The sequence below is a fragment of the Pelodiscus sinensis genome, chromosome 4 (assembly GCF_052426305.1).
Source record: "Pelodiscus sinensis isolate ZL-2025 chromosome 4, ASM5242630v1, whole genome shotgun sequence".
NCBI classification, from domain to species: Eukaryota; Metazoa; Chordata; order Testudines; family Trionychidae; genus Pelodiscus; species Pelodiscus sinensis.
The window spans coordinates 108,847,911-108,875,343 of NC_143055.1; the positions used below are offsets into that span (position 1 = coordinate 108,847,911).

At 44.0% G+C, this 27,433-nt stretch overlaps 1 long non-coding RNA gene across 1 annotated transcript in view; it reads right to left on the reverse strand.

Annotated features, from left to right (window-relative positions):
• Positions 1–804: 804 nt before the first annotated feature.
• The window catches only part of LOC106731715 (uncharacterized), a 212,975-nt gene continuing 186,346 nt past the window's right edge, over positions 805–27,433 (reverse strand). The window contains exons 2-3 of the long non-coding RNA XR_016349485.1: positions 5,506–5,598; positions 805–1,970 (exon numbers count right to left, since the gene is read on the reverse strand). This is a non-coding gene — a long non-coding RNA (uncharacterized LOC106731715). The remainder of the gene's footprint in view (positions 1,971–5,505; positions 5,599–27,433) is intronic.

Sequence of the window (27,433 nt, forward strand, 5' to 3'; positions counted from 1 at the left end):
CGCTACTGGAGCAACCCAGAAGCACCCCAGCTGCTCTGCCCCAGGTGTCCTGATTCAGCCGCTGCTGAAACTGACCAGCAGTGGCTGAATCAGGACGCCTGGGGCAGAGCAGCTGGGGTGCTGCCGGGTTGGTCCGGAGCGGCGCTGCGGGACCAACCCGGCAGCCCTCAGGTGCTCTTCCCCAGGGGTAGGCAAGAAAAGCCTAGTAGACCAGGGAGATGAGGAGCAAAGCCGCGGAGCACGCCAGCAGTGGGACAGCCGCAACGCGCCTGGACTGTCCCGCTGCCCGCGTGCTCTGTGGCTTTGCTCCGCGTTTCCCAGGTCAACAGACCAGGGAGACAGAGCAAAGACGTGGAGGACTTGGGCGGTCCCGCCACCCCCGTCTCCCTGGTCTGCTGGGGGAGGGGGTGCAGCTAGTGCCCCCCCCAGCAGACCAGGCTTTTCTTGCCTACCCCTGGGGTAGAGCAGCTGGGGTGCTGCCGGGATGGTCCCGCAGCGCTGCTTCGGACCAACCCGGCAGCAGCCCAGCTGCTCTGCCCCAGGCGTCCTGATTCAGCTGCTGCAGACCAGGGAGACGGGGAGCAAAGCCTTGGAGCACGCCCGCAGCGGGACAGCCCAGGCACGCCGCAGCTGTCCCACTGCGGGTGTGCTCCGAGGCTTTGCTCCCCATCTCCCTGATCTGCTGGTCGGGAGACGGGGAGCAAAGCCGCGGAGCACGCCCGCAGGGGGACAGCTCAAGCGCGCCCGGGCTGTCCCGCTGCGGGCGTGCTCCAAGGCTGTGCTCCCTGTCTCCCTGCAGACCAGGGAGACGGGGAGCAGCTTTTCTTGCCCCGGAGGATGGGGGAGGTGGACCGCCGCGCATCTGGGCGTCCTGCCGCTCCCGTCCTCCGAGGCGAGAAAAGCCCTGTTTGTAACTGCGGATCCGACATAAGTCGGATCTGCGTAACTCGGGGACTGCCTGTACTCCTTAAATGAATGGAGAAAGAAGCTTGCCTGCAGAAGCTCTGTAGATTCTAATGGTCAAGTTGTTCTGGAGACCAATCTTATCCCTTACTAATAAAATTATACAGTGGCTACGTGGACTGAGTTAAAATGTTCTGTCTCCTGAATAGTTGCAGAATTGTGGTCAAGTTTCTGAAAGGCTGGTGCTGTTTAGGGAATACATTGGCGGCAGCAGCAAAAAAATGTTTCAATCATGACTTTGTGTTTCACACAATATCTGGAGGAAAGTTTCTCCAGTATAGGTGAGACTGAGGCAAGTGTCCAGCAGAGAACACACACATCTTGGGGAAGAAGGTCAGGAACATGTATTCAGGGTAGCAATTAGAGTCCAGGGCAGAATGAAAGCTAGCATTCCAGCTTGCCACCATCCATTTCCTGAGTCCCACAAAGATCCTGGTTCTTAGGAAGCAGCGTCTCTCCAGCATCCTCCTGCTAGGTTTCTGATGAGCCTAGTCAATTTTTTTTCTTATGAGTGTGCAGAGCCACTGCTGCATGAATGGTGTCTGGGATGACAACCTGAGGGTGTCGAATCCTTTCCAAGTCCTCAATGACACATCACATGTCCTCTGTTGGATAGTCTCCTTTAGCCTTCATTTCAGTATCGTGTCTCCAGAGTTGCTTGCTTTATTTTTTTCTCTCATGCTGATCAGTGTCCCAATCATGACCCCTTGCTCACATGTGCTTTGGAGTGTCCACAGAAAGGTCCCCATTCTTGTGGCTATTCCTTGTTGAGGCAGCTTTTTGGAACTCCGCTCCAGGCAACTGCAAGAGACCGGGGGTGGAGGGTTGTGGAGGCTGTTCATCTGAAGTGCTATATGGTTGTACTGCTAGTATAATATACTGGGGTGCAGGAGCAATAAACAAAATCTGGCTCTGCACAGTCTTAAAGTGGAGAAGGGTCCTCCTGGAAACTTGACCACTGGGCATAGTCTCACAAAACAAATCAGTAATGGGCGACCTGCAAAATACTGTGGGATAGTCATTAGAAGCATGCAAAAAGTAGTACACTGCAATTGTCTGCATGGAGGTGGAACTGCTTTAATTTGAGGCAAGTGTAGTCTGCTTTCCAAGGGAACTCCAAAGTTCACAAAGGCAGAGTTAATTCCACCATGCATCTGCACGTGTTCTAAAAACCAATTCTAATGCCTTCTGAATGTTTTTTTAATTCAGCCAAACACTTACTTTCGGGCTTAAAACTATAGTTTCTTGTATACAGCCTAACACCAAGGGTCTTCACTCATGATTGGAACTCCTAGCAGTACAATAGCACTAGTCAATCAATTGAAGTGACTCCTCTAAAACTTAAGAGGAAGCCAATGTCAAAAGTGGGTAACTTGGATCTGTTCACTTCTAGCCTTGCATCCTATCCAATGGAGTGCATTGCTTTCCCTCTTCAGTACACTGAGACGTGGACTCTCACTTCTGTTAATAACATGGGACTAGTTAATCTCTATAACCAAAAAGCATGAGAAAGCAATAGCCATTAGTGGGTGGTACAGTGACAGTTAAGAGTTCCCCAAAATGAGGTTTTGTGTGGCTTCAGAAACACCAGATACCACTATGCCAATACAACTTTTTTGGTTCTGGTCTATTAGGTCTTGTTAGGAAAGTCAGCTAGCCCCATCACCAGGGGAGTGGGGGGAGGGTGTGATTCATATCCCCTCCTTGGCCCTTTTTGTCTCCTGGGTGCAAACCACCAAATAGGACTTTTACACAAATGAAGGGACAGGCCAACTGACGCTTGCACAGCAGCAGCTTTTTCCATGCTATTTCTATATTGCCTTTGTGCATTGTTGTCACTGTAATGAACATGGTATAAACCTATGGAGAATAGAATGGCCTCTGACACAACATAAATAGGGGGGAAGATCCAGAACACACTTGTACTTAAATTTATATACACAATGGCCACCATCAGGAATATATTAAACTCGTTCATTTTCATAGCACATGGATTAAAATCCTTTGGATTTACATTGGCCTGACACTTCTGCAGCTTTTTCTGATGGTGGTAGAATTCAGGGCTGCAGTAGAACTCAGATTGTCGGTGCACAGGGTGCACCGGTTTATGCTACTTATTTCACACCAAAGGTGAAGGCTGTCTTCTGTCTTGCTTTCCAATGAGAATAGCTTGGCTAAACGTTACCCTAGATCACTCCTTTGGTGGAAGGAAAGTGTTCCTTTTCCCTCTTGCCAGTTTGAAACAGCTACAGGTCAACCAGGGTACACACAACCCGGGTGGGATACAGAGGTTTTCTGGAGGTATATCAAATCCTCTTAGCTATTAGACATTTGCCTAATTTTACAACAGGCAATATCAGTGGTGGGCAACCTGCTCATTGGGGTTCTATGTGGCCCACAAGACACTTGTTTTCCCATGTGCAGAGTTGTCAGATTTTACTGCTTTTCTTTGAGTCAGTACCCCCCCCCCCCCCCATGGTATTGCTAAACAGACACACAAATGAAGTGAGGTGCAAGCTGATTGCATGCAACATTGACTCTGGGTGCCATGGGAGCCCTCTACTATGGTTCAGTTGGCACACCTTACAAACTTTAGGTACACAAGTGCAGTTAGCAAAACTATCTTATCCCAGGAGACCATCTTGGTCGCAACTAATTTGCGGCCCACTCATTTGCATAGGTTGTTGAGCTATATAAAAAGCACTAGTGAAGTCAGTCAAATGAAAATGTCGTCTACTATACACTGAAATGCAAGTACAATATTAATATCTCAAATAACTGCTTATACGGTAAAATGAAAGCACTTTTCAGTAATAGTATGCTGGAGCACTCTCGCAAGCAATTTCGAGGTGAAGCAGGTATTCAAGACAAGTCGGTCTCTGGAAGAGGTACTATAGTCTGGAAAGGTTAAGAACCACTGTACCAAGGAACTTTTACTGAACAGCATTAGGGTTCGTGTAGCAGACTAGAGGTACTATAGATTTACATCAGTTTGCCGCATGCTCTCCCCAGGCAGTCAATACCTGTTCAGTTTAAGCGGAGATCAGTTCAAACAAACCATGAAAACATTCCGTGTTTCATGAATCAATGCACTCTGCATGGGTTTCATGTATCCAGAGCTGTCCCATCCATAGGATGATTTGGCCACCTCTGGCCCTGCACTTGCAGGTGCCCTACAGCAGCAGCCTCAAGTGTCCTATGGATGGGACAGACCATGGGATTACAGGGCCTGGCCTGGAGTGGCAACAGGAGCTGTGCCCTCCTCTCTCCCCTTCCCCCCACCCCCTCCATGGCTGGAGCAGCCCAGCAGCCTGCTTCGGTCCACCACAGCACTGTCCTCTTCTTGGCACCAGCCCTTAGGTGCTCCACTTCCTGCTGCAGCCTACAGGCAAGCAGCAGTAGGCTGGGAGAGTGGAGCGAAGCAGGCTGTTGGCTGCTCTGGCCATGATGAGTGCAAGGGGGAAGCCCCTGCTGCTGCCCCGCACCAGGCCCCCTAATCCTTTGGCACATGTTGCTTGAGTGGGGGGGAGGGGAGAGGGCAGGCTGGGAGCAGGGGCTTGTGGCAGAGGGAGTTGCTGAAGAGACAGCCCTGAGTTGATCCAGTCTCATACTTCTCTCTTCTTCACTGCAGCAGTAATGTTCCTCCCCCAAGTTAATTTCTGTTCCTTTCTATTGTAATCTGTTCCAATGTGAGAGATTATCGCAGTGAATTCGGTAGGAATGTTATGACATAATTAGCCCTATGACCAAAAGGCCATCCAGTTTTCTTTGTCTGCGGCTGGGCTGTTACTTGTGTGTATTAGGTATTAAGATGTGAAATTACCTGCGTTGGTGTTTAAAATGGGAATTAAGGATTGTGTGTGCAAAACTTGTTCACGTCAATGGTCAACTGGCAATTAAACACGTGGGCCTGGGATTTAATACATCATGAGCATTGAGTAGTATCATAACCCCTGTGGGACTCTCCATGGATTAGAGTTCTGAGAAGGTATCATTCTGTCTTATAACTTTGAAGTTTTTCTTAAGGTGGCAGTAGCCCTTTAACTTCTGTGGGAAATCTTTCAAAAAATGGGATTCCTGAAGTTAAACTTGAAAGTTATAGAAACTGTGCTACATATAAACTTTTTGAAAAGAAACTGTTCACTAAAGTTTTAGCAACATTGATCGAGTTCTGCGGCACATCTCCATCAAAAACAGCTGCATAGTTTAGAATGATCTATTTCTGGTCATGCCTTTCTTTCTGCTGACAGTCTTGCTAGAACAATGTTCTGTTACTGATGACAATGTAAGTCTCATTCTTTACTGGCAAGACTTGAAAAAGAGGATTGCACTGCCTATATCTAAACAATTACAGATGATATTTTATCTGGTCACAGACTATGTACTTTTCACTCATCCATACTCTAGACATGTAAATATTTTTCAGAAACTTCAATGAAACGGATTTGGAACCCTAGTTTAATGAAACACATTTTGTATGCATTCCTTCCTTGAGGAAACCAAGGGCAGAAATAATTGTCATTACAAAACCTGTTTAACCACCTGCATTCTCACTTGTTTTCTGGATCTCATCCCTCTTTCATTTCCTCTGGATGAGTGTAGTCCATCTTTCATTCTCCTCTCCACCTCTGGATCCTCAGGTGGAAAACAAAAGGGAAACTATTTTTTTTAATCCAGGGCTGCATCTTCTACAATATCAACCCCAGCTAGCAGGGCAACATCTAAGCCATGTGACAATTTGAGACTACGGGGCTAACCTAGGTAGTAATTGTGCAAATACAATAAGTATGACATACTGAAATCACATGCCCATGGAAGTCTGAAGCCACAGAACTACTGCTGTGGAAACCTTGAGCAGTGGAATGGGAAGTAGACCATAATAAGGGACACGGGGGTAGTTTTATAAGGGAATTGTCAACAAACATGGAGTGGGGGGGGGCACTGTGTGGGGATGGGGGTGGGGAAGGAAGTTGTACATGAGCCGGGAAAATGGCAATAGCATGGGCTCTTGGGGCATGTCTCCACTGCATCTGGAAGCAAGCTGGGCTTACGCTAGGGCATTCAAAATAGCTGTATGTTAGGCAGCTGTAGCTGGGGGCTGGAAGACCCTGGAGAGACCAGCTCCAGTCCAACCTGTGACGAGAACTCTTGCTGCTGAGAGTTGCAAGTTGCCAAGGTCTTCAAAGTGAAAAACCTAAAGTAAAGGGGTGTGTGTGTGCAGATTTAGCACTAAGACGACAAACAGGCATTTTGTAGGGTATAGTAGAAGGGATGCCTATTCACATGCTTAGGGTAGGGTTTTCTAGAGAGTTGATCATTAACTCCTCTCTGTGAAATCTAGGGTGAGGTTGGTCTAAGTGCTTCTGAAAAGCCTACACGCTAAAGTTTACAAGAAAAATTATTTCCTCTTACAGAAAATTCATATTTGAACCTTGGATACCATTTTCAATTTGAGGCAAATTACCCATAAAATTCATCCCCGATTAATAAGTATACTAGATATTTTACACACACCCATGTGTATAAGCACAAAGGTTTTTATACTGTACATATTAGTGCTTTACCACCCAAACCTTCACTACAAACAATTATCTGAGCCCACTGCATCCTTAGTCTGCATCCAGGTGACCCATTAGCATTATGCCAGTTGTACTTCAGTCCTTTAAACAGCCCCATGGCTTGGAAAAGCATCAAATGCCTTCTGTGGAAAAAATATACAAAACATCCGAATGCTCACTGCTGAACATGCTAAATGAGCTAAATAATGGAAAACACATTTAGAGTGTGTTTTTTAATGGTGAGCCTATCCAATTTGTGATTTAAGAGGTCGAACGATTGGTTATTTTTGCATTCCTGGTAATTTAAGAAACAGCAGACTGGGAAATGTGCACTCGCAGGCCTTATAAAACTGCCTGCCTTATTTTGAATAATAGACATCTATTGTAAAAGCTGTGCTAGTGGAAAAGCCCCTTTGCATCTTTACATACTGTAGCTGGATGGCCCATTGCCCATGAGGCATACAATGAAAAATGAGCCTTTTAAAAGGGGAGGAGGGAAGGATGAGCTACAGAAAATCCCAGCACCCACATCTCAAGTTTGAATGGGCTAAAATTTAGGACCCAAAGAGCTGCTGATGCAATATGGTACTGTTCTTGGTGATACTCCTGCACTCTGCACAGGTTCTGAAGGAGTTTCTCACAAGTCTGAGCCAATGGCAAAGCACAGGGCAGACTGAGGAGGGAAGAGATGAGAAGAAAACAAAGAACCTCTGCTATAGGAGTGTTTCCTTAAAGACTTGAAATGAGGCCAAATTGTTTCCTGGTACAGCTTCAATAATGTGCACCGCAAGAGATTTTGACCCACCTATACACACAAGCTGGACCATCGAAATCCCGATCATGAGATTGTATTATAATTGCACTGATTTTCAGTCAAAGTTAGTTGCACTGAACAGGTGTAACTGAGTGCAGAATCAGACTCCTGTGTTGCTAAATACGCACACCGTTTTTATGGGATACCTGCCCAATACCATTGGTCAGAGGGAACTAAAACTCGTGTAATTTGACTCTTCCGTAGCAGCAGTTTTAGTTTGATCCCAATTGATGCCACAACAGGCCTTTATTATAAAGACTACACTTGTGTTATAGCTATTTGATGGCCATTGTGGCACGCCTCATTTTTCCATGATGTTTGGCATCTTTGGAATTTGCTCATGAGTAGGTGGCTATGAACGTAAACAGCAGAATAATTTTTAGCCCAAAGATATTGTCAATTTTAAGGTGCAGTTCTCCTTTGGAAATCATTTTTGTTTCATGTAACCATGTTCAACTTCTAGAGCTAATTTGAGTTTACTAGAAGGATTTTTTTATTTTGCAGCAGCCACCCTTAGCAAAATAAACCTGAGATCTGAACAGTAAAGGGAATTCTTTCTGGCTCTTCAATAACTTGAGTAAAGATGGGTTGTTTTTTGGCATCATAGATTGGCCAACACTTCTGCTAAAAGAATAGTCATGTTATAATTGCTTTTCTGCTCCTTTTCCCCTCTTTGATCTTTACAAAGGGATAGTAGTAACACCTTTTGTAGATGTTGAGTTATCTAAAGCAATGGTTCCTTAACTTTTTATACTGTGGAGCGGCAAACCCAGTCATAGACTTTTTTTGGTGGACTGGCAACATTTTATTTGTATATTCATTATGCAAATATTCAAATATGCAAATAAACGGTTGCAGGTCCCCCAAGCCCTGGCCCCTAATGCCAGTTCCTAACCCCTAGAACACCCACCCCTCCACCAACCCCCCAGTGCCATCCACTGATTAGAGTCCCTTGCACCTAACCCCTGCCCAGTACCAGCCCCCCACCAGACACCCCAGTGCTAGCCTCCTGTTTCCAGAGCCCCACTGCACCCAAACCCCCAGTGCCAGCCCCAGTCCCCAATATTAGCCCTGTCCCTGTAGCCCCCCCGCCCCCACTACTAGCCCTGTGCCTCTGTGTCAGTCCCCTGCCTCTTAGAGCACACAACCTCTTAGAGCTCCTCAGTACTAGTCCTGCCCCACCCTCCTCACCTAGCCCTGTGCTGCTTCCCAGTTCGTGGCTGCTCTAAGGGTGCCATGCTGGGCTCTGTGTGGCCCTCTTGCTGCGCAGAAAACCACTCTTCCGCATCTGAAGAGACCCAACCCCTTGCTAGTGCTGTTTGACTGAGAAGCAGGACATGCCTCTCCCAACAGCCACAGCAGAGGGGAGGCGCTGGGTGGTGTGCCCTGGCCCCCAGAGTCACTGTGGTCCCGTGGCCAGTGGTTCGTGGCCCAGTACTAGTCCCGCAGCCCAGCGGTTGGGAACCGCTGTTCTAAAGACAATGGAAAGACTCCAATGGACTTCAGTGAACTCTGCACCGGAAAGATCTTGTATTAAAAGAAGGTTCCCTTTTAATGTCAGTTTCCACAGGAGAACTATACAGGCAGTCCCCGGGTTACATGGATCCAACTTACATCGGATCCCTACTTACAAACGGGGTGAGGCAACCCTGCACTAGCTGCTTCCCCCCAGCAGACCAGGGAGACGCGGAGCGGCTTTTCTCAGCAGACACCTCAGCTTGAGAATAAAGGACCGAGGGAAGTGAGGTGTGGGAGAATAAAACTGAGCTCTGGAGAAATGTTTGGCTAGAGTTTCCCCTGCAATATGTACCAGTTCCGACTTACTTACAAATTCAACTTAGGGACTGTAGGTTTGTTCTTATCGTGTACGTAACCCGGGGACTGCCTGTACTTTACAACAGTCTTCAGCATCTCTCAGGATGTCATGAAGGCTATATTCTAATGAAGGCAAATTGTCTGTGTGCAGCAGGATGGGCATTTATGGGTTTTGTGTTGTCTGGGGAGGGAGGATGTTTACATCAGTCTGACCCAGTCAGAAATCTGTGCTGATGCACGTACAGTAATTACTCATTTAACACGTCCCACTTAACACGTTTTTGGAATAGCACGATTTTTTAGGAAATTTTTTTCGAGTAACACGACCTGGCCCCGAAATAACATGAAAATAATCAAGTGGCAGACTACTTGGTGCAGTGGTATAAGTTGGTGAAAACAGTGGTAATACGCATGAGCAGATGAATCCATGTGGCACAGAGCTCCTCTGCTCACTCACGTGTTTCTTTGTGTTTTAACAAACCGCAGCAACTTGTGTTGCTAGTCCTCTTGTGTTGCTAGCTATGTAATGCTGACGATGATCCAGCACCAAGAAAAAATTGACTTTGCCACCACCACCTGAAATGCAACCCCTACCTCTTCCATTATTTTGAATGGGAAAATTGACCCCGCGTAGCACGTTTTCGCTTAGCACAAACATTTTCAGAAACACATCTAGGCTGTGTCTAGATTGCATCCCTTTTCCGTAAAAGGGATGCAAATTAGACACATCGCAATTGCAAATGAAGCGGGGATTTAAATCTTCCCCACTTCATTTGCGTAAACATGGCTGCCGCTTTTTTCCGGCTCGGGGCTTTGCCGGCAAAATTGCCAGTCTAGACTGGGATCTTTTGGAAAATAAAGCCTTTTCCGAAAGATCCCTTATTCCTCTTAAAATAAGGAATAAGGGATCTTTCGGAAAAGGCTTTATTTTCCAAAAGATCCCCATCTAGACTGGCGCTTTTTGCCGGCAAAGCCCCGAGCTGGAAAAAAGCGGCAGCCATGTTTATGCAAATGAAGCAGAAGATTTAAATCCCCGCTTCATTTGCAATTGCGATGTGTCTAATTTGCATCCCTTTTACGGAAAAGGGATGTAATCTAGATACAGCCCCCTAGTGTTAAATGAGGAATTACTGTACTTCATGTGCAGGAGATGAGGCTAGAAAGATGCAGTGAAAAAGCAAACAGTCATGACTTGCTCCTGTCCTTTTCACTGCATTCCTTGAACTACTGGGCTTAAGAAGCAGGTGCGGAGATCAGCTTTATATAAGCTGCTAGGCAAATGTTGTTAAATAATGACCAATAGGTTTTATTGCCAAATGTTTATCAAGATATTTCAATGTGATGTCAAACTCTTCCCAAGCTATAATATTTGGCATAAACTTCAGCAATGAACACTAGTGCCAATTGTAATTTGTTTTTAGGATTTCTAAATCAAGACACAAATTAGACAACCAATAGCGCCTGATACCATCTACGTGTTTTATTCATATCTACCATCAGGACCGGCTTTAGGAAGTGCGGGACCTAATTCAAACAATTTCAAAAGGGCACTGCAACAAGTTTGGTTGAGCAAAAAAAAAAAAAAAAAGCGCACAAATTTCAACGTGGGGCTCGAAATTTTTGGTTGAGCAGACAAAAACCCACCGCAAAAAATCCCATACCCCCTTCCGCAGCACAGGAAAACCCTGTGCTAAACTCTCACCTCCTATAGCGCAGGCAGTCAACGCACTCATCCTCCGGGGCTGGCAGGAGCAGCAGACTTCTATAATTTTTGGTTAGTGCCCCATTAGCCACACCCCCTGACCCCTGTTAACTACACCCCCACCCCCATTAGCCACACTCCCTGACCCCCATTAGCCAGGCCTCTGGAGGTAACACTCTCAGGGTAAGATGGACACATGACCAGAAGTAAAAGGTGTCATGTCACCCCTCTTGAAGGACTTTTCCCTCCATCCTCCTACCAAAAGGGATTAATTTGTCCCTCACCAAACCCCCCTCATGCAACTATCCTGCAATTGCATTAACCCAATGTGTGTGACATTAACTCGGGGGCAGAGAGACTGGGGGAAGTGTTCCCCCTAAGGCTATGTCTTCACTTGCAGCTTCTTGTGCAAGTACAGCCGTTCTTGTGCAAGAACCCACAGAGCAGCCACACTGCCCGCCTGGTCTTGCGCAAGGACATTTACAGTACGGTGTGGTAAGAGAGGGTGTCTTGCGCAAGAGCTACATTCTTTTCTAACTGGTGTAAGCTCTCTTGCGCAAGAGGGCAGTGTGGATGCTCGGCAGGGATTTCTTGCACAAGAAACCCCTATGGCTAAAAATGGCCATCGGAGCTTTCTTGCTCAAGAGAGTGTCCCCATTGCCGTGGATGCTCTTGCACAAAAGCACAGCTTGCACATGGCAGTGTGGACATGTTTTTTGCGCAAGAACCCTTGCGCAAGATATACTTGTGCAAGAAGCCGCCTGTGTAGACATAACCTAAGAGTTTCCTCCCATGAGCAGAATGGATTTTGTGTTGTGCACCTGTACTGAGTTCGTGGCTTGTTTGGATGTGCCACTGTGACACCCAAGTAAATAAATATTTTATAAACCTTTACCTTTTCTCTCTGCTGCCATGTCTCCTCCCCTTGTTCCATCAGCTCCCCTGGTGCCTGCTGCCCTCCAGATCTTCACCCTCCTCTGCTGTCCTGACTCTTGCCCTTAGCCCTCCTGCAACATGCCCCCCTCCACCAGCCCTTCTCTTCCCCTTGTGCCCACTTCTCCTGTAGCCCCATTCTGATCATGTGAGCTACCCCTCCTCATCCCCTCTCCTAACACCTCCCTCTACACACCTGTCCTGCCTCTCTCCTCTGGTGCTGGTCCCTCCACTGCAGGTGTCTGCCCTTCTGCTTCACCCCCAGAATACCCTGGCACCTGCACCTTCCCTTAGCCCTGCACCCTCCTGGTGCCTCCCCCTTCCCTTACTGCTCTGCCCCCTGGCAATTTTCATCTCCACCCTCTTGGCCCCTTCCTCTCCCCCCACCCTCTCCGCACAAACCCCTGCCCCCTCTGCACCCCCCTCTCTGCATCTCTGCACAAGCCCCTTCCTCTCCCACCCCCTCCCCCTAGTTTTCCCCCTTCCTTACCTTCTGCCTTCCACTTCGCGGGGCCCCCAGACTCCGAACCCGGAGCTAGGTCACACGACGCAATGTGGCGCCAAAGAGTTTTAAAGTCCCAGGCCGTGCCATCACATCACACCTGGGCGTCCTCCCCACTCACCTGCAAACGGCACACATGGTGGTGGCAGCAGCGGGAGCCGCACTTGGAGCCGTGCATGGCAGGGTTGGGATGGGGCTGATCGGGATGCTCTGGTACCGGGGTGGGAGGATGCATGGGAGGTCTGGAGCCCACTCCAGGCAGAGCCGGGGGAGAGACCCAGCTCCACATATTGCTTGAGCAGGGTCCCGACTCTGAATATTCAACTCGTCGCCCATAGTGCCCGGCACACTTTCGGGTTCAGGGCGCGGGGCCCCATTCAGGGTGAATGGGGCAAATGGGCTTAAGGCCAACCATATCTAACATGCTGCTAGATTATTGGTTGTTTAAGTTTTTCCTGTTACAGACTAATAGGGCTACCCAGCTGAAGCTCCTAAATCAAGGGAACTTTATCTTGCCATAGATAAATAGATACAGCTGCCAGTTGCTGTACTAAGTCTGGAGAGAGGAAAATCCATAAAGATAGTTGAACTATTGCTTTCTAAGGCAAAGCAGTATCTGGGGAACTTTGAAAATGACTGAATTGTGCTGATATAGCAAGGCCCAGCTACAAAGAGAGGGGCACTCTTGTGGTTTAGGGATGGGAAGCAAGAGATCTGGCTGTATTCAGCCACTAACTGTAGCCTGCATTTTCACAGGCCCTTTACTAGGTTCCATAACGGGTGGGAGGAAGGTCAACAGGGGATCCATGCACTAAATGCCATGGATGGGAGGGAGGAGCTTGGTCTAGAACAGGGGTCCCAGCTCCCCCCCCCCCCACACACACACCACCACCACCACAAACTCCCCACCAGCAGCAGGGCCTGTGAAGAAATGGCCCTAGCTTGCTGTGCTTCTGTGGCAGTGTCTCAGGGAGGAGGAGCAGGACTGCCCCACGCTTGCCCATGGGAAGGAGAGCTGCTGAGTGAGCAGAGCCCATTGCCGTGTTGCTGAGCGTGGAGGGGAGAAGACTGATCTGAGGAAGTGGGTCTGGCCCATGAAAGCTCATCATCTAATAAACCATCTTGTTAGTCTTTAAAGTGCTACATAGTCCTGTAATTTGCTTCAGCTACACCAGACTAACCCGGCTACATTTCTATCACTATTCTACTTGCTGCCTGTGCTGCCCCTAAGTCCCCTTGGCTGCCTTGCTTGGAGGGAAAGAGTTGGGCAGGGACAGAGCATAGGCAGGGAGAGGTGGGCTGGGACACAGGGGGGTTGTTGAAGCCTTTCCCTGTGCTGGAGAAAATCATGTGGCTGGGGGTGAGGCCGGTCCCCCTTCACTAGTTGCCTCTGCTGCGATCCATAGGGAGGTAAAGGTGTCGCTCCCCCTGCCTTTCCTTCTCAGGCCTGCTACGATTGTGACGAGCAGGGGTGCTTGCCCCATACTCCCACCTACAAGCAGGTGGGCAGGGAGCGGCAGGAATCCTGGTTCCATGTCACTGTTCAGACCAGCTGGTCGAGCACCGCAAGGGGCCAGCTGCTCTACAAAAAGTGAAATAACTTTGTCTCTTGTCAAGTGAAGGGGTGGGGGGTCAGTCTGTTCTCTGAGCTGCTCTGGGCGTATATCACAAGGCCAGTTCCCCCATCTCTACGTAGGTTGTAAGGTTGGTCCTACCTCTGTGTGACCCTGCTCCATTCAGCTTCACATCATGGTGGTGGTAGCAGCAAAGCGTGCCCACAGCAATTCTGGGCCCCAGTGAAGAACAGTCAATGTCCTTGTCCTCCCCCCCTTCCCCTCCCCAAATACATGCATAAACAATGTCTCTACAGGCTTGCTGGTGCCCAGTGCATTACCACTGCTCTGGGGTGGGCTTTTCTGGCATGGTCAGGGCTCCCACATGTTGTCCAGCAGGGTTGCTAACTGACCCTTGCCCTGCCACCCCTTCCCGAGGACCATTCCCTCGACCCTGACACTCACTCTGAGCCCTGGTCTACACATGGGACATATTTTGAAATAACTCCCCGTTTCGAAATAACAAGCGGAGCGTCCACACTACCACGCCCATTATTTTGAAATAAGGGTTTGGTTATTTCAAAATAACTCCTGCATTCCACGAGAAAGAACACTTCTATTTTGACAAAATTATTTCAAAGTAGTGGTAGCATGAAGGCTCCACTGCTGCTGTTTTGAAATAACTACTTCCCAGAGCCATTCAAAGTAATTACTCCCCTGTGCTTCCTGGGGCTCTAAATCGATGTAGCGCATCCATCTTAAGGGAGTCTGTCTCAGACTAATTTCGAGGCTTCCCTGTAGGGTAGACGCGCTATTTCCAAATAGTTATTTTGAAATAAATAATGTCCTAGTGTAGATGTGCCCTGAGTATTCCCAGCTACAGTTGCTGCTGATTCCAAAGGGCCAGCACTCGGGCACAGCAATGTGTGGAAATGCTATCCCAGGGGCTGCATGGCCCAGCCACTTCTGGGAGTAGACTGAAGGTAGGCAGGAATCCTGCCTAATCCCATTGTACGGCCTTGAGCCCTCTAAAAACACTTAGTTCCTGGACAATTGCTCCCTTCTCTACCCTGCCAGTCAGGGGCCTGATGCCTGTATAGCTACACCTCAGGGCACTGTTGTGAGGCTTCATCTTTTCCTGTCAGTACTCTGTAGTATCATCCTTGGATTAAAAAGGTACTGTACAGGTGTAGCAAGGTGGAGCTCTAGTGGGATATTACTGAGTACCATTTGAAGGAAAATTGCTTAGGGTGGGCTGCCACCGCAAAGACCGGCCTTCCTCTGTTACCAGGCACCCCTACACAGTCACAACTTCTGCTTTACCACACTGGCTAACAAGTCCTACAAGCATTCCCTTAGACATTCCAGTTCCCCTGTGGCATCCCTGTAAGGAGTTCTACTGGTGGTGAGTGGTTAGGAAAATCAGAATCCACAATTAAAGCTGCTTCTGATCCCAAAGGACCAGCCACATTCCTGGGTCAAGATATGACCGAAATCTTTCCCAAAAAACACACTTAAAGCCAATTCTTATTGACTATAATTTTTAAAAATGTTATATCAATCTACATACAGACATAAGTTCAGTTATTGAGACTGATACATTACAGGGAGTCTGGTGGCACTTGAACACCTTTGTTAGGATATTAGAGGATGAGATACATAACAGATGGTAATCTTGTAATTGCAAAGCGTTCTTTTAAAGTTCACTTTAAAGGTTAGTCCAATGTCCATATGCAGGGTGATATCAGCCAGTGCCTGAGATCTCAGACCTTATGGTATAGGTTTCCTCTATATGAAACCCTGAGCAGATCTGAGATACTGAGTCCACCGCCATTACAGGGGCAGTCAAATATCCTGGGATCTCATTTCTTAATGAGCAGCTTTCCCCACAAGCATCCAAGGAGACAGGAGAGAAAAAGAGTCAAGGCCCAAAGAGGTTTTCTACAGATTTCAAGCTCTTTTGATTATTCAGTCCTGAGTTAACAGTAGGGTTTTGATGTAACTTTGTTTCCTAAACATGGTAATTACCATAACATAACACATCCATTAAACAGTTGATCACAAAATTTAAAGAGACTAAGGCTTTGTCTACACTTAACAATTTAAAGCATAGTCCCAGAAACAGTGTGACTATGGCACAAGTACTGGGAGAGAGCTCTCCAGGAAAACCACCTCCAGGAGAGGAGTAGCTAACAGCGCTGGAAGTGTGACTCCCAGAACTGTAGTTTGGTTTACAATGGCGCTTTACAGTGCTGTAATATGCTGTGTTCAGGGCCTGTGTGTGTGTGTTCATGCCCGGAGTTAGAAAGTTACAGTGCTGTAAAGTGCTATTGTAGACTTGCCATATAGACAATGACATTTTCACCCAAGATCCAGATACATGTTAATATTCCCCTTGATCTCTGAATCACCAGCTATGGTAATAAACAGGAACTGTCTGTTTTACATGGCTAACATCTAACAAGTTATAAGTTGATATAGGTGGGGCCTCCCTGGTCTGGCACCCTTGGGACCTAACTGGTCCCAGTCAAAGAAGTTTGCAAGACTGGGGGGTGGAGGGGAGAGGGGTGGAAACTGGGCTTCTCTCTGCTACCAGCAACCTCTGCCACTAGGGCTTTCTAGTCCAACAAGACCAGACAGTCCCAGAATACAGAGGTTCATCCTGTACATAGAATTAGTATTACCTCTAATTTCCAATTATATTGATTTGCATTTCACATTAACTAGCACTGAATGGCCTTAATTACCATTCACATACTTTCCTAACATATCTCTGCAGGTTGACCCTGGGTCAGTTAACCTGCAGGATATTTGGCCGTGTCATACTTGGCATAAGATTTGTTGCAATTATATAATAGCAGTAGCAACAATGGCTTATGGTCATATTGTAATAAGGTAACATCACAACATTTGCAAAGTATTAAACATTCTTTGTCTTGCTAAATGTTTGATAAATTACAAGAGGTTTAAATTATTTTAGTGGGAGCTTGTTTTGGGATTGTCAAGGTCACAAATTTACTGCTAAATTTACTGTGTGTTCTGAATTCTAAGTAGTGTTTGTTTTATATTTTATCTAATTTTTCTATTTTCTATTTAAAGGCTGTGAAAAATTACTGCCTTTAGAAGGAACATTAGCTAGTTCCTCACTTTATCCATTGGTACTTTCATTCTTGTCTTCAGACTGTAAACTAACTATACAATCAAATATATGCAACATAGATGGCCTCCCAGCTTCTACATGGGAATAAAGGAAAACAAAATACCTGACTAGGTTGCCTGACACTTCACTTTGAATGTCCTCTAGTGGAGTCATTTCTCGATCAGTAGGCTAAATCGCAAAAAGGCCAGTTTGATCTACTCTCAGGAGAACAGTGGTGTCCTTTCAGGATGCAATCAGTTTTTCAATGATGTTTATTCTCCTGTCACCCGCCAGAAAACCTGTCAGTCATGCATAGAAGAACTAGGTAGATCCATAGAGTGGTGAGATGCCATTAAAAGAAACTGCAGTATCTGAAAACTGTCCATTCCTATATACTGTCTTTATTTAGATACACAAACATAAGGTGATATCTGTTTGATAAATTTCAGAACCATGTGAGTACAATTTCATGCACTTCTGACTAACTCACCTCCATTCGGGCCACTTGTTCATAGAAATAGTCCCAATGGGTAACGTTCCTAACCTCTGAACAGCTTCAATCAGTTGTTGTTTTTAATATCCTGCCAGAAAACATTTCTCCTCAAAGGCCAACATTGACTGTGGGTGTCCAAACTGAGATGCAGTAAAAAGGGCCTGGTTTTTAGACATTGCTGAGAACCACTTCTTGAATATTAGAACAAACTGACCACCCACAAACTGAGTTACTCAAATTATAGTTATTCCTATTTATTTATTTATTCCTTTTGGTCCAAATGTGAAATAGCCCCTCTTTAAAAAATTATACCGATAAAAATGAAAATTGGAAAAATAGAAGTTTTAAAAATCAGTATTTTCTAAAACAATCTATAAGAAGAAATAAGATTTTTTTTTAAAATTTGTTTTTGGTATTTTGGAAATATTTGTTTTGTCTCCAGCACATTTGGCAAATAGACACCTTCTAACATAGAACAGGAAACTTATGAATGACTTGGTCATATAGTATAATTTTTAAAATTGTGCCAATCACTAGCATGGATATTTTTATTTGTCAAAGTCTATGGCAGCTTTTTATTGACATGACTTAACAGCAAATATGAAGGTAAAGGGAATAAACAAGACTAACAATACCAATTTGTGCTAATTATTTTCTTATAGTATGATTTGGAATTAAGCATTTGATTGTACTTTGGATACATTTCAATGCACACAACCTGCAGGACCATAAACATGTAGCATTTAGGCAGGGTGTACAATGTCTTTTGTCAGGATTGAAGTCAATTTAAACGGTGTATTGGCAGAAGTTTTGCAAATCTGTCACACTGGTGCTTCCACTGTTTGTGTTTTTTTCCCCCCACCACTCAGTTAAAAATGTCTGCACACACAAATGACTATCAAAATTTGCATCCACTGGAAAAATAGGTTTTATTCATGTGCACGAATGCTAGTAGAACAATGTGTGTGTGAATTTTTAGTCATGCAAGTCTCATCTAAAATTTTGAACACTCAAGCTCCAGTTCAGCAAGTTCGACAACTGGGTATGTTAACCCCTCGTTCTTTCATGAATCTTGCCCAACTGAAGTCAATGGGTATTATGCCAGTGACTGTAATGGGAGCAAAATCAGTCCAATGGGATTCATGAACAGAGATTGTTCTCAATACAAAACTGTCTATAACATATGAGCCACATACTGTTCTGGAACAATCGTATACCTCCCATTAACTTCATTGGCTGTTTTTATATGCAGGACGATAGCAAACTTTTAAAGAACCTAAAATATTTTGTTTTGTGTTAAGCTGCAATTTTCCAATTCCACTGTTTCCAGAAACTGTAGACTAAAAATAATCAAGTATGGTTATATACGTAAGGACACTTTTATTTTCTGATACACCTAGGCCTAAATTTTCAAAAGTGGCTAATAAGTGGGGCACCTCAGTTCTTCATTGCTTCAAATTCTTGATTTTGAATTGCCTTGAATGGGATGGACTTCCCAAAATGCTAACTATCTACCCACTGAAAAAATTCCCCTTTAAGATGTCCTGAATAGAATACAATTGCTGCATGTTAATCATCTGTAGAATAAATGCTGAGCCTCAGCCAATCACTGTTCAAGCTTTCTGGTTGACTGAGCCCAGGGCCAGAAGCCAATCAAAAATAAGGAGTTGCTTTGAAGCCAATCAGAAGTGATACCTTCCAGACCTATATTAGCATGAGGCAGCCAAGAAGTGAATTCAAGCAAACTTTATGTAAACTGAGCATCATAGGGGAGAAACAGTCCGTTGAAAAGTAGCGTATGACATAGTTGGATGCTGTAATTCTGAGGATTCCCTGTAATAGGGAAAGCTGGTAAAGGCCCAAATATTTAGGTTGATTTACATTTTCCATTATATTGAAATCATTATCTTGAAATCTTTATACATAAAAATTGCAGAATGAAGTTAGCTTGGGGAGAAAATGTCAGCCACGTACTTGAAAACATAGTAAGGTTAATTTCTCTCCATTGTTGGCAGAAGGCCTTTGAAATGTGGTAGGGAGAAAAGTCATCTCATTGGGCTTTCTTTGTCCTGTGAAATTCCATACTGGTTTGGCTGAGATGTCTTTTTGTATTATTATTATTTTTAATTCCCTTTGCTGTTCTGTTGCTAACGTATCAGCAAAATTTTGGCAGATGTCAAAATAAGTGAATATGAAAAGTCTAATCTAAGACCAAGCAGCAGACATAGCTCTGGGAATCCGAGGAGGATGCAGTCTTCCTGCAATGTGGGGGAAGAGAGATTTCCTCATCTGAATTGACTTACAAATTCTGGCAGCTGAGGGGGAACTCATTTTGATCAGCAGCAGCTTATATAGCAAAGTAACTTCGTTTTTTTTTTCAGGTGTGTCCCTTGGGATAACTGTGTGCTACTCCATGGCTTCTCCCAAGGGACACCTGAAAAACCTGCCATTTTGTGTATTAAACTTTAAAGTATTCATTTAGTAGCTTAAACATGACATACAGCTGGCATCACTTTCACACATCTGGAGAATAGAGAGTCAAGCATTCATGCAAAATTTCTAATGGAATATAAAGGAATAATACCCTGAGGATATCTTGTATTAATATCCTGGGTCAAGCACCATCACCCATTACAGTGGCATTTTTTCCTTTAAGCTACAATATCTAGCAAAGGGCCCCAACTTCTAAAGGATGGGATGTGATCCTGAAATCCTTGTGCGTTTGCTTGCTTGCTTTTTTAAGAGAGGGAGTCAGGATTACAGAAAAGTCACTTTGTTGGGGAGAGGATGGATCATATACCTGACAATGTAGTAAGTTGAATTTCAAATTCAGTATACACAAAATATTGATTAGAAATTTCTATGCTGTTTTATATCATCAATTCTCATTCCCATTATAAAAATACTCTCTTCACATTTACTGTGAGTGCTCACAGTTTAGCAAAACTGCAGGTGTTTGCCAAAGGAGTTACTTCATTCTGGGCTTCACTTAATATAGTTTAAAAGTTAATATTTCCTTTGGCCTGTGTTTCATTGTTGTTTATATTTTTTTCCGGACAATCGAAGTCAGGCTTGTATAGAGTCACCTCAAGACAGCATGAGTTGCTGGCTTTAAACTGCAATGGAAAAAGAATGTAACATCACTGATGATTAGGTTTGCCGTGTCAAGAACATTCTGGGTTTTTAAAAATCCATTCTTGGGAGCATCTGCAGTATGTCTAAATTTCTTGCCCAAGCTACAAATTAAGAAGTGAAACTGCCCTTTTCTGATTGCTACAAGGGTGAGTTTAAGATGATATATTTCTAATACATGAATGTGAAAATTGAAAAATCAGTACTGAATGTGAGCGTAATAACATTCATGTGTTTCCAAAAATGTGAAATGCCATATTATTGAAAGTCCATAGCATAGATATAATTTTGATTCATAAATGTGTATCAACACTACAGGTTTCATAAATTCTCCATATGATTTTCTGATTTAAAATACTTTCATCACCAATTTGTCTACCTTAATGTGTGAGCAGCCTATTAACTCACAAGTGTAATCCATGTAGCATTAATTAACATTTTGATTTTTTTCATACAAACTTTAAGAAATTAGGGTCCGTTTATTTGGTAGTCTCTCACATACATGCCCATTGATTCAAGGAAACAGTTGGCAAACCCAAAGATAGGGCTAGAAAGAGATAGGTGAAGCTATACGCTTGGCATACAATCTACTTAATTGATTGAAAAGGAGATCTGGTCACATTTTTGTGTGACTACAGAATAGTAAGCATCTGTTTCTGCATCATCAGAAACACAGGAGGGAATATTTAGGCATTAACTCTTCAATACCTATGAGGTGGCATTTCCTGCTGAGAGAGTGTTAATGAGAGATGCATTAACAAGTACAGTAAGAGCTCCTGACCCATTGGTTATGAGAGGGTTAACATGTTTCTCATGCATATGGTTGCTGTCTCAATTGTGAGATCAGTTGTAGTCCCTGGCCAAAGATAACAGCTAAAATGTAACAGATGCTGGTTACTCCACAGCTGAGGTGAAGTATTTTCTTTCATCCACACTAGTAAATGATAATGTCCCAATCCTCTGTTCATTGGAAATGTCAAGGGCACAAGTTGGTTATTACAAACTGAAATGAATGGACTATTTTAATTATGTTCATGTCTATAGACACTATGATCAGCATTAGTTTCTGAAATACACAAATGCTGAGTAAAACTAAATAAAATGAATGGAATAAAATAACCTTTTTATTTCTCAAATGTTTACTTTTCAAAATTCTTCATACAATATTTTCAAATTCTGCAGAATTTTGCTGAATTTTGTCAAAATAATACAATATAATCACACCAGTTTCAATTATCTTTAATCATTTATTTCAAAATATATCGTCAAGTATATCTAAAAATACAGACAAAGGATTCTGAAGTAAGTGTGTGTGTGTATGTGTGTGTTAACAAATAGGTTCCTTACTAGGCATATTAATACATAATTCTGTATTCATTTAAGCTACAATTCAGAAATGTATTTCCTCACCCCTCAGAAGCAGTGCAAAGATTGGGGAGGCAGTCGTGTAACAAACAGCAAGGAGTCCTGTGTCTCCTTAAAAGCTAACAAGTTTAATAGGGCATAAGTTCTCATGGGCTGCAACTCACTTCATCAGATGCATTAAGTGAAAGCTTCAGTAAGTAGAGTTTAATGCATGCTTACGGGAGTTTTACATCAGTGCTAATGAGGATCACGTCCAACAGCTGATACGAAGATGAGAATACCTAAAGGGGAAAATTACTTAAGCTAATGAGGTAGCTGTTTCCACTCCCTATTCAGACCCATTCTGATGGTGTTAGGTTTACATATGAATTCCAGCTCAGCAGTTTCACTCTGCAGTCTTTTTGAAGTTTATTTTCTCAAGTATGGCAACTTCCAAGTCTGTGTCTGTCCAGAGAGGTTAAAGTGCTCTCCTTCTGGTTTTTCTACGTTACTGTTCTTGATATCTGATTTGTGTCTATTTAGTCTTGCATAGAGACAGTTGGTATGTCTGCCTGGCAGAGGGGCATTGTTGGGACATGATGGCATGTATCCTATTAGATGTGCAGATGAATGAGTCACTGATAGAACTGTGGTGTGGACAGGTGTTGTGATGGTGTCATTAGGGAAGGTATCTGGACAGAGCTAGCAACAGGGTTTGTTGTAGGGATTGGTTATTGGGTTAGTGTTTCTGTTGTGTGCAGTTGATGAGTATTTGTTTCGAGGAGGGTGGGGTTGTCTGTAAATAGGGACTGGCCTATCTCCCAAGGTCTATGAGAGTGAGGGGACTGTCATCTAGGATAGATTGTAGATCCTTGATGAGCTTTTGGAGAGGTTTTAGCTGAGTGCTGTGGGTAATGGCCAGTGGTGGTTTTGCTTTCTGTGTTGGGTGTGTCCTGTAAAAGGAGACTTCTGGGTACCTCTCTGGCTCTGTTAATCTGTTACTTCACTTCCCCTGGTGGGCATTGTAGTTTTAAGATCACTTGATAGAGATCCTCCTGTAGGTGTTTGCCTCTAAGGGTTTGGAGCAAATGCAGTTGTTTTCCTCTAAGGGTTTGGAGCAAATGCGGTTGTATCTTAAGGCTTGGCTGTAGACCATGGATTGTGTGATATGTTCTGGATGAAAGCTGGAGGTGTGTAGATAAGTATAGGGTACGTCTAGACTACATGCCTCTGTCGCCAGAGGCATGTAGATTAGGCTACCAGACATAGGAAAATGAAGCAGCGATTTAAATAATCGCCGCTTCATTTAAATTTACATGGCTGCTGCGCTGAGCCGACAAACAGCTGATCAGCTGAGCCGACAAAATCAGCTGTTTGTCGGTTCAGCGCAGCAGCCATGTAAATTTAAATGAAGTGGCAATTATTTAAATCGCCGCTTTATTTTCCTATGTCTGGTAGCCTAATCTACATGCCTCTGGCGACAGAGGCATGTAGTCTAGACATACCCATAGAGTATAGCTGTCAGTAGGTTTCTGGTGCAGAGAGGTGTTTGCAACAATCACTTATTTGCTTTTTAGTGTACAGGAAGTGGATCTCTTGTGTGGACTGATCCAGGGTGAGATTGACGGTGGAGCTGAAATGGTTGAAATCCTGGTGGAATTCCACATGGGTCCTGATGATGATGTCACAATGTAGTGTAAGTAGAGGAAGGACACTTAAGGATGAGAGCTGAGGAAGCATTGTTCTTGGTCAGCCATAAAAATGTTGGCATACTATGTGGCGGTGGGGATAATCATAGCAGTGCCACTGATTTGACAGGGGTAACAAAGGAGCTAAGAGAGAGTGAAATAATTGTTGGGAAGAACCCTGGGTATGCATGTGGAGGGCTGTTGGGTATGGGTGTTTGTTTTTTGTGGGGCAGAAGGGACAATTTAGTAAGCTTCCCACAGCCATACCCCGGCTGAACTGTAGCCTCTTGCATTCAGTCAAGCTTATCTACTCCTGTCTTGTGTCCTTGTACCCCTGTCCACATGTGTCTCTACCCTTCTTCAACCATCCACCTTTCCTTATGGCTCTGCCCGTCACCACGTGGCCCCTTGCACCTCCCTCCCCCATGTGGCCCTGTGCAAAAAAAAAAATATGTAAAGCTTATTAATCATGTATGTGTGCGGTGGTATAGAATTCCTCCCCCCCCCCCGAAGTAAGTGTTGATCAAATATCAGCGAATATTTAGATCCTCTTAATACTACTTAACAAAATAAAGGCCAATGGCTTTATATCTGTAAGGTCACATATTCTCAGGCTAAACTTGGGTGCCCAAGTACCCTAAGATTTTGTGCATCTAAGAAGGGTAGTTAGATATTTGAGGCCTAGTTTACACTTAGTTATGCTGGCCAAACTTGTCAGGAGTGTGACACAACCCGCAACCCTAACTGACGCAGCCAGGCCTGGAAAAACCGCTAGGTGGTTGTGTAATTATATCAGCACAAAAAGTCGCTCTGCTGGTATGACTTGTTTTGCCCAGGGAATGGTAGAGGAGACAGTGGCAAAAGAACTTGTATAAGATTTGTCTGCACTATAGCTATACTGGCAAAAAGTTTCTAGCACAGATAAAACCAACTATTCACTTTGCATGCACACATGTGCAAGTCAGAGTTGCAGGATGTGCAAAGTCTTAGGCATATTGCTAGTGTTTTTAAGCCACTGCCCTGCATAGGGATTTGTGCAGAGGTATACTTCACCAGAGCAGCACTAAAGAGAGAGCCTGCCTCAGGCAGTTTCCACTGGACTGCTCCAACCATTAAGATAAAACAGTGTGCCCACTCCATGATTCTACTTCCTCTCTTCTTTTTCCAGCCCCCTTTTGTGGAGACTTGCTTTGGATGGGGTGGATGAGAGGGAGAGGGTTGGAGTGAGCACGCTACACTTCTTAGAGCTAGGGTCCACTCAGAATCCAGCCCTCGGACCCTATTGTTTAAAAGCTGTCTCAGAACAGGTAGCAGGGCACTATTGTAAAACTATGGCTGGTTAGCATATGGACCAGAGAGTGGTTTAAAGACACGTGAGAATGCAATGCAGTGGTCTGCCCAGCAATATGAAGTGCTGACGCAGGATTTCTGCAGAGCTGTGAGGCAGAATGTTTGTAGTGGGGGCTCTACCATTTTTACATGCGGCACAACCTCTCCCTGAGAGAAGAGACTGGTCTGCCTCCCTGCTTCCTTTGGATAGTCTAGCATTGCTTCTGGAATAACTACAGCAGTGCCTGTATTTCCAACCACAGCTGCTCAGTATTTCTAACTGTGCTGTGTGAATTCTGGCTATCTCAGTATTGTGTGTGTGTGTGTGCAGACCTCAGGTTTACTTTAACCTTACAAGCTGTAATTTGTTAAAATATGTATCCTGATCAGCTAACACAAAATAGCGTAGATACAAATTATATAATGCTTAAAGGACCATTAAGGTTGCACCTTTTAAAATCAGAAAACAGCCAGGAAATCCTAAAGCTAAGCCAAGTTAACTGTCATGTTATAGAGCTGTAACCCTTGCTCATTATAAAAGAGAAACAGTAATTTATTAAGCTACATATTTAGCCAGAGGAAAATTAAACAGAAAATGTTGAGTATTTTATAGGCAATGCAGCTAAATCAGACTGAGCCCCTTGAGGCAAGGGCCATCCTTTCTTAAGTATGTGGAAAGCACGTAACACATCATAGGTGTTATCATAAGCAAAACAAGAACAGCAGCTTTTGGGACCTTAACTGTTTTGAATTCCTTGTCTTCATATTGCATTACCAAAATGTTTTGATTAAAAGCACTGTAACACAGCTGACATACTATAAACAGGGACAACTAGTTTTAGTAACAAAGGTCAAACACCATTTCAAGAAAAATGTAAACAGATGTTCAACTGCACTTCTACCCAAGTTTGCAAGACAGAGTGTCACACTACCATATACACTTTGCTGATGCATGACAAGTGAGCTGATGGTGTAATGTGGAGGATTCTTAAAATGCTAATGTTTTCTTTAGTGCAGATAATAGGAAGGTCTGTTTTTTAATATGTAGTGTAAGTATGGCTATCTGTACTTTGCTACCAAAATCCTCTTTCTTCGTACACTGCTGTTTCAAACATTAACAACTGGAAACAGATTTTACTGTGTAGGATTATAAAGAACAAATCACTGAAAGCAAGATATACATATAACTCAGTTATACCATAGTTTCAGTAGCCCCTTGTTTTCATTAGAAACAAAAGAGTAAAAGTGTACTGCTGTATATAGGAAGCAGAACTATCAGTGTTTAAATGGTGATTCTCTTTCATTCAAGGAAGGCAGGCTTTTGTAGACCCAACTGAGAGGATGTGCTGTCTTTGTCAAAGTATCTGACTGAGATAGGGGTTTGGTTAATGCTCAGAGAGGCTGGGGCAGCCACTGTGCTAAATGGCAGTAATATAGCCCTTGCCTTTATTCAAGAAGTGTTTCTACCTCCTGCTATAATGTGGTTCACAAGTTGAGGACTCTTTTGTCCTAAGAAGCAGCAATAGTAGGGCAGGTTTTTATTCAGCTGTGTCTGTAAATGAGTATTTTTCATAGCTGTGAACAATGAGCCTTTAGCTATCCCACAGTGGTTTACAGAATCATTGCTGTACCTGAGGTAACCCTGAAATCTTACAAAGGAATTAAATAGTGTAAAGTGTGGCTACCCACTTGGCTTTGCTTCTTAGGTTTGCTTGAAAAGTTTCCATTGAAACCATTTTTCAATGGAAAATTGGGTTTTACACTAAATGGTTTTTTTGCTAAGTGCTTCCTCCCTTCTCCCCCTCCCCCCATGAATCTGTTTTAATGTACTGAAAATAGTTTGGTTTTCAGATGCTCAATTTTTTTAAATAACGAAGTCTCAGTGAGAGGCAAAAGCATGGTACATCATGGAAGATGTACTCCATTCCAAAAGTTGAAGTTTGTTGTAAAGAAAATTAATTTTCTTTATAGACCAGCTTGAATTATTTTACATGTTTTCTATATATGACCTTATGTGCCTGTATGCTACTGGTTGTAATTCAGGTTTGGGTCTAGAGCCCCAGAACCTTAATATTTCATCATTCCTGAAGAAAGGGACTGCATTTTTCATAGAAATTCAAAGTTACTCAATGGAATTGAATAAACTGCAAAGGAAGTCTGTTGTATAATTGATGGATTTTTTTAAAAAAATATGCTCAAGTTTAAATGGAAAAAAGTTACATGGGAACAAGAAAATATTGAATGTTACAACAAGTAAGAAATGAACTACCATTTTTTCCAGTGTTTCCCCTTTCTATTTTTTACAAATCTCTCTTTCTCTCCAGCCATTATGGTTGTGAAGAGGCAGGGAAATGTTAAACCAAGTAGCATAGTATAAAATCATGCATTGACATGAGCCATTTTTTTTTCTAACAACTTAGTCTGAACTCTTCCATTCATATCACTGCAAGTCAGCTCTGTTCTTTTCA